General features: G+C 44.3%; 1 protein-coding gene across 6 annotated transcripts in view; it reads right to left on the minus strand.

The window, feature by feature from the left end:
• EFR3B (EFR3 homolog B) overlaps nt 1-16,946 on the minus strand; it is a 1,154,471-nt gene that overhangs the window by 622,474 nt on the left and 515,051 nt on the right. The window contains exon 2 of one of the 6 annotated variants that reach the window (XM_069605671.1): nt 6,593-6,722. The exons of the other annotated variants lie outside the window; for them this stretch is intronic. The gene's annotated coding sequence lies outside the window, so the exon portion shown is untranslated. The remainder of the gene's footprint in view (nt 1-6,592; nt 6,723-16,946) is intronic. 6 annotated transcript variants of the gene reach the window in all.

Here is a 16,946-nt window from a genome sequence, read left to right on the forward strand (position 1 = left end):
CCCGACACCCTCAATTCCTCACATACCCGCAGCAGAACATTTCATACTCGCCAAGTGTCAATTACCATTAGCCAATGATTTGAGACTTGCTCTAATGCACCTATGTACAAGTTCTCAGATGTGGTAGGTGTATTTGTGGGGCACCAGTTGGGCCGATGAGTCGAGAGTAACTGCTGGCAGCAATTTTGTTTCAAGCTATCAAGGCACTTCTAGGCGACAGGAGCTAAATGGCTCAACAATTTTGATCGTCAAAAATATCTTGCAACTCATAATTTCAGGGATTCACAGTCTGTACTAAGAATAACCACAGTCCATTCCTGCAAAAAAGAGGACATAGCATCATTGGCAATAGCAGAAAGTTTCTCATACTCAAAAATGGCAATTAGCTTATGTATTGAGTAGCCGGGGAGGGATAGCTGATGCTGCTACCAAGGGAAATGGGCTTTGGTCTGTGCGCAGACCCCGCCACTAGCTTGGCCTAATGTACTGATGCGCTTTGTGTTTAGTCCTTGCTCTTAGTCTCTAGCACCGATGACTCTCAGAGGCCTAGTCAACCCGGAGTGTGGGGGGGGATAGGGAGGGAGAGGCTGGGGGGAAACGCGGGGGTTGCTGTCGGATGGAATCTGTTGTTCTCTGTTTAATGTCCTTGGGGGAACCTGTTTTTCTCTTGCTGAAAGCTTTCAATAAAAATAAAGTGGAAAAAAAATATATATATATCTTGCGATGGGCCAGGTCCTTAAACATGCAGATGCTGGCTCCACTGATGGATACAACTCCATTCCACCTACTCGTGTTCATATTTCCATCTTTTACGTCAAAATAATGTGCTCTAGATAGGCGATCCAGAGCAAAGCACTTGCGCTTTTGAAAGCTAAAAAAAAAAATCATGGTTTGTGTCAGATCAGGAAATTGTTCTTGGAATGAAGAAAAGCCTAACGGATGGTCATTTGTGTCAATCCCGACACAACTGGTACCAAAGATTCTTGCTATTGATGGCCAATGATAACAACTGGAGCCATGGAAAACCTCCTAACGCTGTGCATTGCCTAGTGACACAAGGAGAGTACCGTTGCAGCTGCTGACCGAGTGAGGGGTGAGATGCACAATGACACAACGAGACTGCTGACGCAGCTGCGCACTGAGAGAGGGGAAGAGATGCACAGTGACACAAGAAGACTACCGTCGCAGCTGCTGACCAAGTGAGGGGAGGAGATGCACAGTGACACAACGAGACTGCTGACGCAGCTGCGCACTGAGAGAGGGGAAGAGATGCACAGTGACACAAGAAGACTACCGTCGCAGCTGCTGACCAAGTGAGGGGAGGAGATGCACAGTGACACAAGTAGAGTGCTGACGCAGTTCACACTAGGAGAGTACCGGCGCAGCTAGGCACCGAGTGAGGGGAAGAGCTGCACAGTGACACAAGGAGACTACCGACACAGCTGCGCACTAAGGGGAAGAGATGCACAGTGACACAAGGAGAGTGCCAACGCAGCTGCGCACCGAGTGAGGGAAAGAGCTGCACAGGGACATAAGTAGAGTGCCGACGCAGCTCACACTAGGAGAGTACCGGCGCAGCTAGGCACCGAGTGAGGGGAAGAGCTGCACAGTGACACAATGAGACTACCGACACAGCTGTGCACTAAGGGAAAGAGATGCACAGTGACACAGGGAGACTACCGGCGCAACTGCGCACCGAGTGAGGGGAAGAGATGCACAGTGACACAAGGAGAGTGCCAACGCAGCTGCGCACCGAGTGAGGGAAAGAGCTGCACAGGGACATAAGTAGAGTGCCGACGCAGCTCACACTAGGAGAGTACCGGCGCAGCTAGGCACCGAGTGAGGGGAAGAGCTGCACAGTGACACAATGAGACTACCGACACAGCTGTGCACTAAGGGAAAGAGATGCACAGTGACACAGGGAGACTACCGACGCAGCTGCGCACCGAGTGAGGGGAAGAGATGCACAGGGACACAAGGAGAGTGCCAACGCAGCTGCGCACCGAGTGAGGGAAAGAGCTGCACAGGGACACAAGGAGAGTGCCAACGCAGCTGCGCACCGAGTGAGGGAAAGAGCTGCACAGGGACACAAGTAGAGTGCCGACGCAGCTCACACTAGGAGAGTACCGGCGCAGCTAGGCACCGAGTGAGGGGAAGAGCTGCACAGTGACACAATGAGACTACCGACACAGCTGTGCACTAAGGGAAAGAGATGCACAGTGACACAGGGAGACTACCGACGCAGCTGCGCACCGAGTGAGGGGAAGAGATGCACAGGGACACAAGGAGAGTGCCAACGCAGCTGCGCACCGAGTGAGGGAAAGAGCTGCACAGGGACACAAGGAGAGTGCCAACGCAGCTGCGCACCGAGTGAGGGAAAGAGCTGCACAGGGACACAAGTAGAGTGCCGACGCAGCTCACACTAGGAGAGTACTGATGCAGCTGTGGAGCGAGTGAGGGGGAAGAGACGCACAGTGTTGCAAGGAGAGTACCGACGCAGCTGCTGACCAAGTGAGGGGAAGAGATGCACAGTGACACAGGTAGAGTGCGGACTCAACTCACATTAGGAGAGTACCGACGCAGCTAGGCACCGAGTGAGGGGAAGAGCTGCACAGGGACACAAAGACTACCAACTCAGCTGCTGACCAAATGAGAAGAGATGCAGTGACACAAGGAGAGTGCTGACGCAGCTCACACTAGGAGGGTACTGACACAGCTAGGCACCGAGTGGGGGGAAGAGCTGCACAGTGACACAAGGAGACTACTGACACAGCTGTACACCGAGTGAGGGGAAGAGATGCAAAGTGACACAAGGAGACTACCAACGCAGCTAGGCACTGAGTGAGGGGAAGAGATGCACAGTGACACAAGGAGCGTACCGATGCAGCTGCTGGCAGAGTGAGGGGGAAGAGATGCACAGTGACACAAGGTGAGTGAGGGGAAGAGATGCACAGTGACGCAAGGAGAGTACCGACGCAGCTGCCGATCGAGTAAGGGGAAGAGATGCACAGTGACGCAAGGAGACTACCAACGCAGCTAGGCACTGAGTGAGGGGAAGAGATGCACAGTGACGCAAGGTGAGTGAGGGGAAGAGATGCACAGTGACGCAAGGTGAGTGAGGGGAAGAGATGCACAGTGACGCAAGGAGAGTACCGACGCAGCTGCCGATCGAGTAAGGGGAAGAGATGCACAGTGACACAAGGAGCATACCGATGCAATTTCCGGCACAGTGAGGGGAAGAGATGCACAGTGACACAAGGAGAGTGATGGGAAGAGATGCACAGTGAAAGGGCTGGAAGAAGTAGCAAGTCTATTACCAGCACTTATTCTGTGGGGGTGGGGGGTTGTGAAACGGTGTAATTGTGTACACCTTGTATTCACATCCAGCAGTTAGTTTACATCCTGCGTAAAAAAGGCATCAAGTCCACTTAACAGCAGTGTTGTTCTGCTCCAGGTCAGTTGCAAATGTTATGCCATGTGCTGGCCCATTACTCACATGCAATATAGTGCTGCGAACAGTGCTGTACTGTACCCACCGGTGTGCTTATTAATGTGCTGGGATCAGTGAACCCTATTACCCAAGCTGATGGAAGGCACTATAAGTACACATGTCCTGCAGCACAATGTTCTCTACTGTTTTAGCTCATCTTTTCACATGCCGCCCCTTCCATCCTCTCATCCTACTCTGCAAGCTTTTTAGTTTGGGCTATTGGGTGTCGCTTGCGACACCTAAAAGCCAACACGACTGCAGAGTACAGGTGGGTGCAATGGGGCTTATGAGAAGGGAAGGGAAACAGAGGAATGACGTATGAGGAGGGAGACGCAGCCTGTAGGTGTGCTTGGGACGGCCCATGTCCATGCTAACCCCTACGGCCATTCCTGCCTCTACCCGCCCAAAACACCTCCTCCTGGGAACTCTTGCAGCTCCCTGTAATCCAGCCTGCCCATCAGGCTTTGCATCCAAACTGCCTGCCAGTGTTGGTTCAAAGCCGTCTTCCGAGAGTTCAAGATTTAGGCCCTGAATCATGGAAGTGTTTTATAATGGTGCAATCCCATAGGAAAACTTACATGAATCAGGCCTTAATTGGAGTTGTAAACACACTGCTGGTGTGGGGACAACGTAGAAGACCTTGCTGAACTGATCTGGATCAGTCGCCAGTATTTCAAGGCATATGGCTATGCAAGGCAGAGAGCGCACTGTCTGGGCAGTTTATAAGGGACTGCTCCATGATGTTGAGTATCACAGTCCTGCCCTCTGGGGGCCTGATCTACAGAGCGTTTTCCTATGGGACTGCATCATTATAAAAACGCTTCTGTGAATCAGGCCCTTAGTGTATTTGCTCCATGAATTAACCCTTCCAAACATCTCTTACGCATGGATGTTAACAGCTGTGCAAAGTAATTTGATTCAGAGCAATTACTTCACGTCGATCTATGCACAAACCTACCAGGTCCAACAAAATCACTAGACCACTCATGGCGGGCAGAACGGAAGACTTGTGGGTGGCCAAAACCTCCTGTGGCCTCTTCAAGACCACAGCATTATATAAAGTCTGCATTATAATGAAGCTAGTTGGGTGTTGCCAATTCGCTGAAGGCTAAAAGAAACGGAAACATGTTCAAGAGCCCGGATAGAAAGAAAGATTTGATGAGCAAAAAAAGCAGTAAAAAGGTCTAACCTCTAGGGCTCTCTGAGCAAGCCTAGAGTGGCCTCCTCCCTTCTCCCACCTCGCGCCTAGGCCCAGGGCCTGCTTTCCCCCGGAGCACCTGCCTCCCTCTGCAGAGCTAGACTCAGACAGTGGCCCAGTTTGGTGGCGACCACGTGTCGCCAGAACAAAGTGGCTCGAGGTGTTAAATGGCCCTACCCCACCACGTGTACGGAAAAGCCCCGGTCTACCTTAAATCTAAAATTGTCAGCTAAATCAAGAGTGCTGCCAGTCCTAGTGAGTCTGCGCACGTGAGCAGAGCGTTTAAAGGCAAGAGGCCTGGTGCACCAGGGGTAAAGCAGGCGGGTGTAAAGTATCGCTGGCATTCTCCTGTGCACTCGCCACTTCCGCGGTCTATCTACGCCTGTTCTGTATAGCGCCTCGCACCCAGAGCGCCGCACTCATGTCCTCTAGCCGCATCTGTGCACATCTTGCACCCTCTTCCATCAAAGGCACTGCCACCGCGTGCCTCTTTTCGCAGGCCTCTGCTCCTGCGCCTCTGTTTCGAGCTTGACTTCCACTTGTGCCAGCCTTGCCGTGTAAAAGCACGTCTAGCTGCTGGTTAGATAACCTCTTACACCACAGACCTTGTACGTGTTTTCTGGCTGGGTTTTCAGACAGCACGGTGCCCTGCCATCTCGCCGGTGGCGGCGGTAAAGTAAAGGTCACGCGCTGCTCGAAAGGCCTTCCAGCGCTTCGCGCCCAAAGGAAAGTCTCGTGGCCTCAGCCTGGATATGCATTCCAGTGGAGTGTCCCGTCTCTATGCAGTATAGCCTCGTGTCAGTGCGCTATAAAGCTGTAATGTTGTCACTGCGTGAAATGGTCTCGCTCGTTTCTCCATGAGCTGCTGAAATGTACATTTTGCCGAGTTGACTATATAGCGCTTTGCCTCCTAAAATGCAAACGCTTTATCTCTTCGCAGTAGGACAGTTGTCTTGCCTACTCTGTACTGTATAATCTGCTGAAACTACCAACAGAACAGCAAAAGCACTCTTGCACTCTCTTCCCACTAACTTTGAGATCCTCCAGGGCGCCTGAAAACCATGAAAATGGCACAGTGAGCTATATGAAACACATTAACATGGCCAATGCATACACTGCCTTACACATCATGAGTACTTTCACGTCTGCCATTTTTACAGATTGTTACTCCATAAACGTACCCGCCAACTGCACTACAAAGCAGCTAGTACAAATGTTTTTAAAATCCTCACACCTCTGAAATGGAATCATGGTCGGCCATTTGCCTCCACCTACTTGAACACTCCATGCAATCCTCGCGGCCTTAACGGCGGCCCCACCTCTCCTATTCGTTGCCGAGACACTAAACTCACAATCAACGTTGATAACAGAGCAACTATGGTTCAGGGAAACCACAAAAAACTTCTGGCTTTTGATGCACTCATCCCCACTCTCCTGAAGTCATTCCAATCAGCTACCTCCACCCAACATCGGCTACCTGCTGCCTCTCTTTCCACTCGAGATCCTCCTTCGACCATTCCCTCCACATCTGGACCAGAAGAACTAAGAAACCAAGATTGGAGTGTTGCCCCTCCTGCTCCTCTGCTCAGACCAAAATCATTTTTGAACACTGGACCAGCATGCCTCCCACATCCATGATCTTCTCCTAGACCATGACCTTGACTTTCTAGCCTTAACTGGAAGCTTGTTCTCTGACAACTTTCTTACGTTTCCCAAACGGTCACAAAATTATGCAGGGTTCGAAATTGCCAGGAGCTAGGAGCGATTTAGCTCTTGCTTGGCGCCTAGCAGAGCCTGGTTGGCATAATGCAACTAGTTACCAGGAGCTACTTTTCACTGTCCAGAAGAACTGATGCCATTCAAACATACATTCCTGCCATTGTTGTCAGACACAATGAACTCACGGTTATAGTCTGGAAGTTAAACTTGTTGTGTGCCAGCTCCTGGTTCCCCAGATGTAGCTCCTCCATACTGGTTTATGCCCGATATCCAGGAGCTACGTTTTGCTCCTGCTCCTGAAATCCTTATTTCGACCTGTTATGACAAAAAATATAAAATAGACCCACGCGCTCTGATGATGGCATCACTCTGATCTGTCTGCTTGCATTTTTCAACTTTATCAGGAGCACTTCAAATCCCACCTGCTTATTTGAAGGGCTGCCATGCAGATACTCCCTTGACCCATAACCAATTTAACCGTGGTCATAATTTACACGCCCCCCCAAACCCCCCCCATTACTCTGTGGCTTGCTTTCAAAAATGTAAAATGCAGAAGGGTGGCAATGACCCCTAGACTCGCTGGAACCATTAAAAACACAAGAATGGTGACACTCACGAGAGCAATTTGTTCAAATATTGGTCAAATCCAAGTACACTTATCAACCGTCCACATGTCCCAAATATGTAAACCCCACATGGGTAGCAAACATATACATAGTTTATTATTTTCATAGAAACTATTGGGAATATATAAAAAACAATTGCATTAAACAGAAAAAAGAAGTCAAGGCGACAATACTGTCAATATATAAAACACAAATAATCCAAAATATGAAATATTCCCAATTATACACAACTATCAGTAAGGAACGCAACCATTGACAGCTATCCACAGGCAAAGAATAAACCATTCGTAGCTGTAGACGGTCACATGACGGTTGATAAGTGTGTTTGGATTTGACCAATATTTGAACAAATTGCGCGTGGCACCATTCTTGTGGTTTTGATTTCTTTCAAGAATGGTCAGGCTACATAAGCAAACTGCGATCTAAGTCTGAAAAGCTCCACATTAGGAGTGACAAACATCTAGCTTGATGGCCAAAACATACGGCCACAGCGACCTTCCTGGATTGCCTCAATGGCCGACATTTCTTTCCCTCCTGCTCTTTTTGGCAACTCAGGAAGAAAGCCACAGGAAAGAAGCAATCATCTGTGCCAGCCCAGCAGGACCGGGTCCAGGAATTTCATCTGGTTGGGACACGGGGGGCGGTGGGAGGGGGGGTGCCCAACTTTTCTCAGATCCGAGATCTGGCAAGAAATGTCTTCCCGGATTGAAAAATTCATTTGCCCTTAATTTGGTTTAGTCTGTTAGACTGCTTTAAAAAAGTGCAGAAGCCTGGATTCAAACCCAGGTTGTTAGGACACATTTACCTGCAAAACTACTTGAATGTCTGATAAAGATGCTTGTCAGGATTGCACTCCCTGGCAGATTTAAGGCAAATGGATTCTTGGGCAAAGCTGACAGATGGTCCTGGGTAGGTGGGCATGGGTGTGGAGCTTATGGTGGGAGATGTTAATAGCCGTCACAAATGCAACAAATGTTACCTGTTTTTTAAGTTGTCTTTTTCTACTATGGGTGCAATATGTTTAGGGGTATGACTCTGGCTGGAAACAGCCTGTCCACCTCACCAGGGTTTGCAGACATGAGGCGATTTGCCCGGGTTCACTCAATTTGTTCAAATGGAAATTCTGATCTCACCTTCCACTTGCTCATCCCTTCCAAAATCACAAGCTCTCCAGTACCCCTTCCACAGTTTTCTGCTCTCTGCTTCCATTTGCTCCTTTGTTTCCTTCCATAAGCTCCTTGACCTTCCATTGGCTACTCACTTAATCTTCCATATGCTCCCCCCTCCATAAGGAAACCTATTGCCAAAGTATGAAAAATTAAAGCTGTATACTGCAGACCCCCTAAGAAGCGTTTGAGAGATGAATCCCAATTAATCATGCCCCAAGACACAGGTTTGCAAAACTTTTCAACATAATGCTATAAGTGAGATATAAAAAAAAGCACAGAGCAAAAAGAGAAGCAGAAAAAGTAATGTGGCAATATCACCCCGTCACCTTCCTTCCATTAGCTCCACCTGACTACCATTCCCATTTACAACCAGTCCCACCTTCCCTACCCTCCCCACACCACGTCTTCTTGGACTGGCTCGGGTGAACCGGGGATGATGCCACCTCCTCCTGTGCAGGGGCTGAGCAACAAGGACGCCAGTCCTTATTCCATCGAAGATAGTATGCACTCAACAATACCTCCATGAACACTGAGGCTACTCCCAGGAGGCCATGTAGGAGGTGCTTGTTGTCCAGCTTTTTTGTTGTGAAAGCCAGCCCCCCTCCTCCTCGATAAATATAGAAGCAAGGAATAGGATATTTTGTTTCTTACAAATGACATTTTAAAGCACAACATTGTATTTGTTGTTTCAATTTTGCAGCCAATTTGAATTGAATTGAGGGTGTGTGGGAGTGCTAGCATGGAGGAGAGAGTGGGATCAGGAGGTAGACAGTACAGGTTGAGGGGTTTCCGGCCTCCGGGTATCACTCCTGGTTGAGTGTGGCAGGGAGGAGGGGCTTCCACTCCCGTGCTACCCCCTATTCATCATTGTCTAGTACATACTGTTTACATGTTGTTTATAATATTCAATTGTCCATGATGACTTCTTAATTGACATGTTTACTTTGCTATTGAATGTTACTATTTTGATCAATAAATGTGGCCTTCTATTTTCCAAAGAAAGATGTGTGCATGTCTCCTTGGTGGGCCCTGACCCCTGCACTACCCATCTATTAAACCATACTGAATCACTTCTAGGGGCTCATACTTTTGGTAGGAAAACACAGTGAGATTAAATGATTTTCCCAGGATAGTTGGTTAAGTGGTAAAGCCAGAATTTGAGCCTAGCCCGAAATGTAGGTACTTGACCACACATCTTCCCAGCTCAAGTTGGTACAAATATGTATTGAAGTTTGATTTTAAATACCTAAAATATTAAAATTCTGAGTCTTTGCACACAAGTCACTTTTTGTACAGATTTTGAAATGGTACTTATACCCTGCTTACCATAATTGCTACTCTGTATATAAAATAAACTAAGTGATAGGGATGATTTATAGAAACACATTTTTTATTGTTATGAATTACATACTTTTATACCAATGATTGAAAGCCATGAACATTTAATATTGTTTATTATTGTAAGTTTCTGTGTTCAATTATTCTCTTTACTTTTCTATTTCCATTCATTTAGTTTCTTTTTTTTTACATTGCTAACTTCTTTTGTAAAGGTTTGTAATAAAACACAAACAATAACAAATAATAATACTCATTTTTATACAGATTACTTTAAAAATGCACAAGTCACATGATAACCAACCAGACAATGTGTTCATCATTGTAGAATCAGGTTGATGAAAAAGAGTATTGGGGAAGTGTTGTTTTGAATCCTAAATTGCATAGAGGAGACAGCTCCTGTTTACACTTCTTTGCAAAAGGGCCTCCAGAGGCAATTTGAATTGTTTCCACAAAGTACTGGAAAAGTAAATAGCAAAACATAGGCAAAAACACCTTTTCACTTCACTTTTACACTGTGACTGGAAAATTGTAAATCTATCCCACAATTAACGATTTAGAATCCGATTGCTTTTACCAATAAAGCTACAATCATAGGTGGTAATTTTCCAAGTCCTGTGGTGTGGAAAAAGTGTCGGTAACATTATTTGATTGTAGCTTTATTTTCCCCATCCTGATTGGAAGCCTACAAGCTCCAGAATGCTAATTAATGAGGACTTACAAAAAATTCCACACAGACAAAGTGAAATGAAATGCATAACAAAGTCATTGTTTTACATAGATTCTTCTGTTCCCCCATAATTTCTAATCACCCAACAATCACACTTAAAGTTTATTAAAAGCGTATATATTTTAAAGAAAAAGTACCTTTTCCTATCACTTTTCACTTCCTCTTTTAAATAATGTGCACCTGAGACATGTTAAAAACATAAGGCCTTGCAGCCTGTGCAGCCCTGACTGACTTTGAGGGGAGAAAGGCAGAGCAAGGGTGCCCCAGGGGCATTTGTCCATTGTCCAACTGTTAAATCCACCACTGGATGCACTCTGCAGGAAATATTTCAATACATTTTTTACGTTTAACAGATGTGCACCGTTTATACTTTGACAGAAACATAGTTTCTTGTGTTATTTTCAAGAGCCAAATGTTTATTGAGGAGGCATGGAGGTGTGGGAATAATTCTCCAGTCCTGCACCCTCCCACCCCACCACTGGTGGGATCCCACAGTAAATAACGTCAATTTCTGGCACTGCCTAAACACCTAGCAGTCATATCATACTTTTCAAACAAGACCCACAATACACATGATGTATTCAGTTTGTATACAAGCATTGTTAATTGCTACTCCAATATGATGTTGTTAAGGCAGTACTCATCTGCCCATTTCATAAAAGGTTCTGACCAGGCAGGCTAGGCTCCCACACAAAGATGCCTACTATCTAGGTCAGACCTCCACTGGTAACTATGCATGAGAAGATGATCGGAAGTTGGTCCATACTTGGATACCAAGCCTAGATATGTTCAGGTAGGTTCTTGGTGGACCAACTCTGTGAGGTGCAGTTTGAGTCCCTAGGTGTTGCAAACAAGGCTCCCACATCAGGGCATACATACTTTCACTTGGGGATTTAAACTGAAACCAACACACATCGGCAAAGCTAACAGGTAGGGCTTTTGAATACACATGGGAAAGCCATTTGCCTGTCACTGCCATAAGAATACCAACTGGCAATAAGGTGGGAACATCTAGAAGATGATGTGAGTACATAGGCATATGATATTGTCTGGCAAATGCCTGTGTAATACTTATACACATGTCAAAACGGTTGGCTTTGCAATTGCTTGTTTTAGGATTCCAGTGCAAGGAACAGATGCAAGGACACCATATTGCTTTTAAATCTACTAGCTGAAAGCACGCCATATTAAGATATTTTTTATTACAACATGAGCTCATTTACAAAGGCAATTAAGTCATTAAAAACTCAACAGAATGCTTAGATATAACACAAGCAGGCCCAATACAGGACAAGGTTTGATGCTACTTTGTGACAGTGCTAGCTCAAAGAGTACGTAAGAGGGTATGTTTCATCGGGTAGGCGAGCAGGTAGTTGGTGGCAATACCATAGGGATTAACATGGCAAATGATGGGTAAACGACCAAACGCATCCATTGAATGTGTATCCCTCCTAACATCCTTTCTCCATCCTATCTGTGGTCCAATGGAATTGTTCTGGCTTACACCTAATAGCTTACTTCAAAGCCTTACATCAAATCACTCACTCTCCCCTCCAGAATTACATTTTTCTTACTACCAACCTTATTGTTTCACTTATACTCAAGAAGTTCATGCATCAGAATATATACTTTGAATGGAATTTGTAAAGGCCCTCAGTCTGATGGATGCAGGTCTCTGAATCAATCTTAACCACTGGCATTGCTTTGGCCAGGCTTCGATATGGTTATTTACAAATCAGCCTTGGCCTCCCTGCCGCTAATGTGAGCAGCCCTGCTCAAACTGCTGGACCACAAAGCATATAAATGCTTGTGGTATCTTGTGTTCCAGTGATTGTAATCAGGGTCCTCGGCCATGTATGCACCTGCAGGGAAATCTGTGTCCAAGCATCAACACCTGACATTTATGGTTTTCTACAGTGAATTTGATTTGATTTGCTTATATAGCGCGCTGAACCCTGAAGTAGCTAGGCGCTTGACTTAATGGCGAGTTACATACAGGTTATACATAAAGAGGTACATTATTATATTTTATACAATAGTTACACGGGTAAAGATACAGGTATATACATATATAGTACGGTACAAGATGGGGTTCCCGAAAACAATAGGAAGTAGTTGAAGTATGCTAAGTTTGCACGTAGAATGGAAAGAGTGATACTGTTGTAGGCATAATTACACTTTTTACATAAATTTACACACAGTGTGTGGTAGTGTCGGTGTAGTTTTAGGAGGGGGTTTGTGGGAGCGAGGAACCAGTATTTCACTTTGAAGCGGAATGCTAGGAATTAATGTTCATCTCTAAGCGCAGGAGGCAGTGAGTCCAAGCTTTGGCAGCTAGAACTGGGAAACAAGATCCACCTGATTTTTGTAGTCTGAATTTTGGAATGCTAAGACAATGGGCATATTTTACTCTGGTTGGTCTCTAAGAGGTTTTCCAAGTGAATTTGTCATTCAGATATTTTGGGAATGTGTTGTTGAGGCATTTGTGCGTGATCATGAGAGTTCTGAAGGTGATTCTGTCTTTTAAGGGGAGCCAGTTGGCCTTCTGTCTGGCTTGGGTATTGTGGTTAGTGCGTGGGATGTTGAGAGCTGCTCCAAGAGCGTTATTTTGGAGTATTTGGAGCTGGTGGATGTTTTGTTTACTAGTGCCTAGGTAGAGGGAGTTGCAGTAATCGATTTTTTTTATTTTTTTTTTTTTTTTTATTATTGTAATTTTTAGTTTTTTAAATCAAACTTTTATCACAACATTTTTCTTTACATTTGTTAAAAATCTTTTAAGAACATCAGCTGTTACATTTCACTCTTCATCACCCAGGCTTAAGTTTCATTTGCCAAACAATCATCTAGAAAGTTTATTGTCGAGCAAGTTAGATGTATCGAACTTCCACCTAATATTCTTTGCCACCAATCATCCATGTTGTCATTTTTTGGCGCAAATTTCCCAAGATGGAGTTTTCTCCTAAGCTTAAGCTCTGGGCATACTGTTATAAGATGTTTAGGTGTTTCAATGTGTATCTTACAAAATCTGCATGCTTCATCTTGTGTTTTTACCATGTGACGTGCCACGAGCATTTGATTTGTTTTTATAGCATTTAATCTTAATTTCAAGAAGCCGTTCCGATGGTGTCTCGAGGGGAATCTCTGCAAATATTTGGGCACGTTATTTAATTTGTTTGTTAACTGACTTTTGTCCAAGGTGGATGAGAGATCTTTTAGTTTTTCTATATTTTTTATCCACAGCCATTGTTGTAGTTTTTTCTTTGCTATTTGTGGCTGATCGAGAAGTGTTTTGAGTGTGATGTCAGTTGCATTCAAAATTTTCTCGAGCTTGTGTACCCAGTTCTCAAGTAAATTGCTGGTCTTCGAATTGCCAGTTGTCATTAGTATTTTATATGCAGGTTCAGGGTTTGTGATCCGCATTTTCCTTAACATTGCAAGAGATTTCCATATTACACAGCCATGCAGTTCTTCTAGGGCAAGTTCATGTCTTATTGCGATAGTTGGGATGTAATTAGGTAAGCTTAATACTTTCCGCCAGAAAATGCCCTCCAGTTTTGTCCAAATTTCATAATCCAAGTTCCATATGGTTTCCGACCCATATGTAATTCCAGGAATTACTTTTTGAATATAAAATTGTCGTACTGGAAGCAGACTGAACTTTCCATACAAGCTATTAATTTTTGCCCCTTGCAGAGAGAATGTTTTCATACGTTGTATCAGGTGTGTAACCCAATTGTTTTCACAAATTGACGTATTAATTAATACTCCTAAGTATCGAATTTCTTTAACAACTTCTATTTTGTCGTCGTCAATCCTCCATGTAAAATCTCGGTTTTTCTTTCCTTTGGCTGGTCCAAATTTCATTATTTTGGTCTTGTTTACGTTGATTTTTAGTTCATTTTCCTTCATATAATGATGTAGACCCTGAAGTAGATGTTGGAGCCCTATTTGTGTTTGATCCAGAAGGACTAGGTCATCTGCATAGGTTATACACCAGATTTGTTGGCCATTTATTTTCGGTGAGAAGCGATGGATCTTGCTCAGTGCATTCGGAATGTCGGCAATAAACAATTTAAATAGGACTGCAGCCAACGGACATCCTTGTTTCACCCCTCTGGTGGTATTTATGGCTTCGGTTAGATCTCCTTTACCGTTTAATCTTACTCGAATCGAGGTTTTCGTGTGAAAAGCCATTATTGGGTGCAAAATGTTGGTTGGACATCCCCAATTTACAAGTTTTCTCCACAGAAGATCTCGATTAACTGTGTCGAAAGCCTGTTGCATATCTACAAATGCTATGTATAAATTAGTTTTTTTTGCCATGGTTTCTAGTTTTAGCAGATTTATTATGGTCAGATTAATATCTGTCCCCACTCCTTTTGTGAACCCAGTTTGACGGTGGTCCATTATACCTTTCTTAGTGGCCCATGAAGTGATCTTTTGTTGTAGGAATGTTGCCATTATTTTCCCCATTGTGTCAAGAAGGGCGATGGGTCGATAATTTGCTGGGTCAGCACGATCTCCCTTCTTGAACACTGGTATCACAATAGCTTCTGTCCAAGATTCCGGTAGTTGTTTCCGCTTTGCAATTCTTTCAAACAGAATCGCAATAAAGCTTGCCCATTCAGTTTTCTGAGCTTTTAATTGTACATTGGATACACCGTCGGGACCTGCTGCTCTTGAGTTTTTTAAATTGCAGATTGCGATTTGAATAGCTTCTGTAGATTCAACTACATTCCAGCTGGTTGGTTCACAACTCACATCACATGCTAAGACTTGTTTTGTTTGGTTAAATACGCCTGTAAAGTGTTGGTGCCACGCTCTCTCAGACACTCCGTTTGCAAGCATATCAGTTTGGTGCGCATTATTATTGTTTAGAATTCGCCAGATCTCGCGCGTGTTATTAGATTGAATCAGGGATATCATTTGTTGTCCTCGTTCTTGGTCTCTTATTATGGCAAATGATTTATGCCAATTACGATAAGTCTGACGCCTTTGTTTTATTTGTTGATAGGTATATGTACCCCAATGACGCTTCAATTTTCGTATGTCCTTGTTGAGTTTTTTTTTTTGGCTTTTAACCAAATTGCTCCATTCGTGCTTGTGTGTTTGTTTGTTGTTTAAGAAACTTTGGCTGCTCCTTTGTTGGTAAGGCAACAACGACGTGTAGTTGATTGAATCTTTGTCTTTGTTTGGTCTTACTCGAAATTCCTTAGTGAGGTTCTTTATCTGCTGTTCATTTATGCGAAGCCGGTTGCGTCCTTGATTTATTTCCACCGGTTGATTATACGTGACTGCTTCCTTTTTACGAAGTATTGGCCAAGACATTTTTAGAATGTTATGGTCACTCCGCTCTGTTTCGATAATACTTAGATTTAAGATCTTTGTCCAAACATTTCTGGATGTCCAAATGTAATCTAGTATTTTTTTGTATCCAAAGTTTCTCCAAGTGAACAATGGAGGGATATCTCCTGGTATATGTCCATTTACTAGATCGCAATCTCTCGCTTCCATTTCATGATCCCAGCGCACTCTTCTTTCGCTAGAGGTTCGTTTTTCTTTTATATTTGATGTTATGAGTTTCCTTTCTGTATTGAACCATGATAGGTTCATGTCTCCACATATGATTATTGATAAATCTTGATATTTTTTTTGATTTTTGTCAATTATCGATGTTACTGTTTGGATGAACAGTTCGATTGAGATCTTTATTGGATTCCAGTAAAGGTTGATTAAAAGTATGTATTTAACCTCCGTTTCTTGGCTGGTTGATCTCCGCATTAATGTAGCTTGTACGAAACTATTTGGATTGTTAGTTTCACATATTTCCCATCCTAATCCATGTTTGACCATGGTTATTAGTCCAGACTGCGGGCGTCCTCGAGCATTTTTTTCGGCTGGATTTAGCAGAGTGAGGTAACCGTCCTTTACCGGCGAACTACACAACCATGTTTCTTGTAAACAAATTAGAAAATTGTCCGTCAAATCGACTGGAAATTCTTCAAAGAGGTGCTGAAAACCTCGTGTGTTCCATGAGATTAAAGTTACAACCTCCTCTCGCCCATTTTCCTCTACCTATTTTTGCTAGTATTAGGGCTCTGGCAAGTGTGAGACAGCTTGGTGTGGACAAGAATGGCCTGCAATAACCATCTTATTAGGCATGACTGGAACAACAGTTATATTCCCACAAATAAAAACTTACATTAGAATTACAGAAATCAATTTGAAACAATACCTACCTTATAAATGAGAGGTTTGAAATGTAACGTTTAAAGTGCAGTTAAAAAAGCAACGCAGGATCTTGCTAGACAGTATGCGGACTGCTTGAGCAAGTGTGCTACCTTCCTTAGAGATGACAAATGGCCCTCCATTTCCCTGGTCATTTCTGCTTTCTTGACTGTGGGATTTTAATCATTATCCAGGGCAAGCAAACAAATCCTGACCAGGCCGCCTTTAGTGCAGCTCCTCAGAATGCTAATTGCAAAATCCCCCCTGCCTGTTTTTAACCCCATAGCCCCCCCCCTTGTGGTCCCAGTGGTGGATAACTTTTTTTTTTTTTTAATTGCGTATAGTTAAAATACATTCAACCTTTTGAAGAAAAAAAGAAAACAAAGGAAGAAAAAACCCCACCACTGACAAGTCTTCCTTTCTAGAGGTGCCAGGGGTTGGCCTTGGGGGC

Source organism: Ambystoma mexicanum, chromosome 4p (genome assembly GCF_040938575.1).
Source record: "Ambystoma mexicanum isolate Mex_15411 chromosome 4p, UKY_AmexF1_1, whole genome shotgun sequence".
NCBI classification, from domain to species: Eukaryota; Metazoa; Chordata; class Amphibia; order Caudata; family Ambystomatidae; genus Ambystoma; species Ambystoma mexicanum.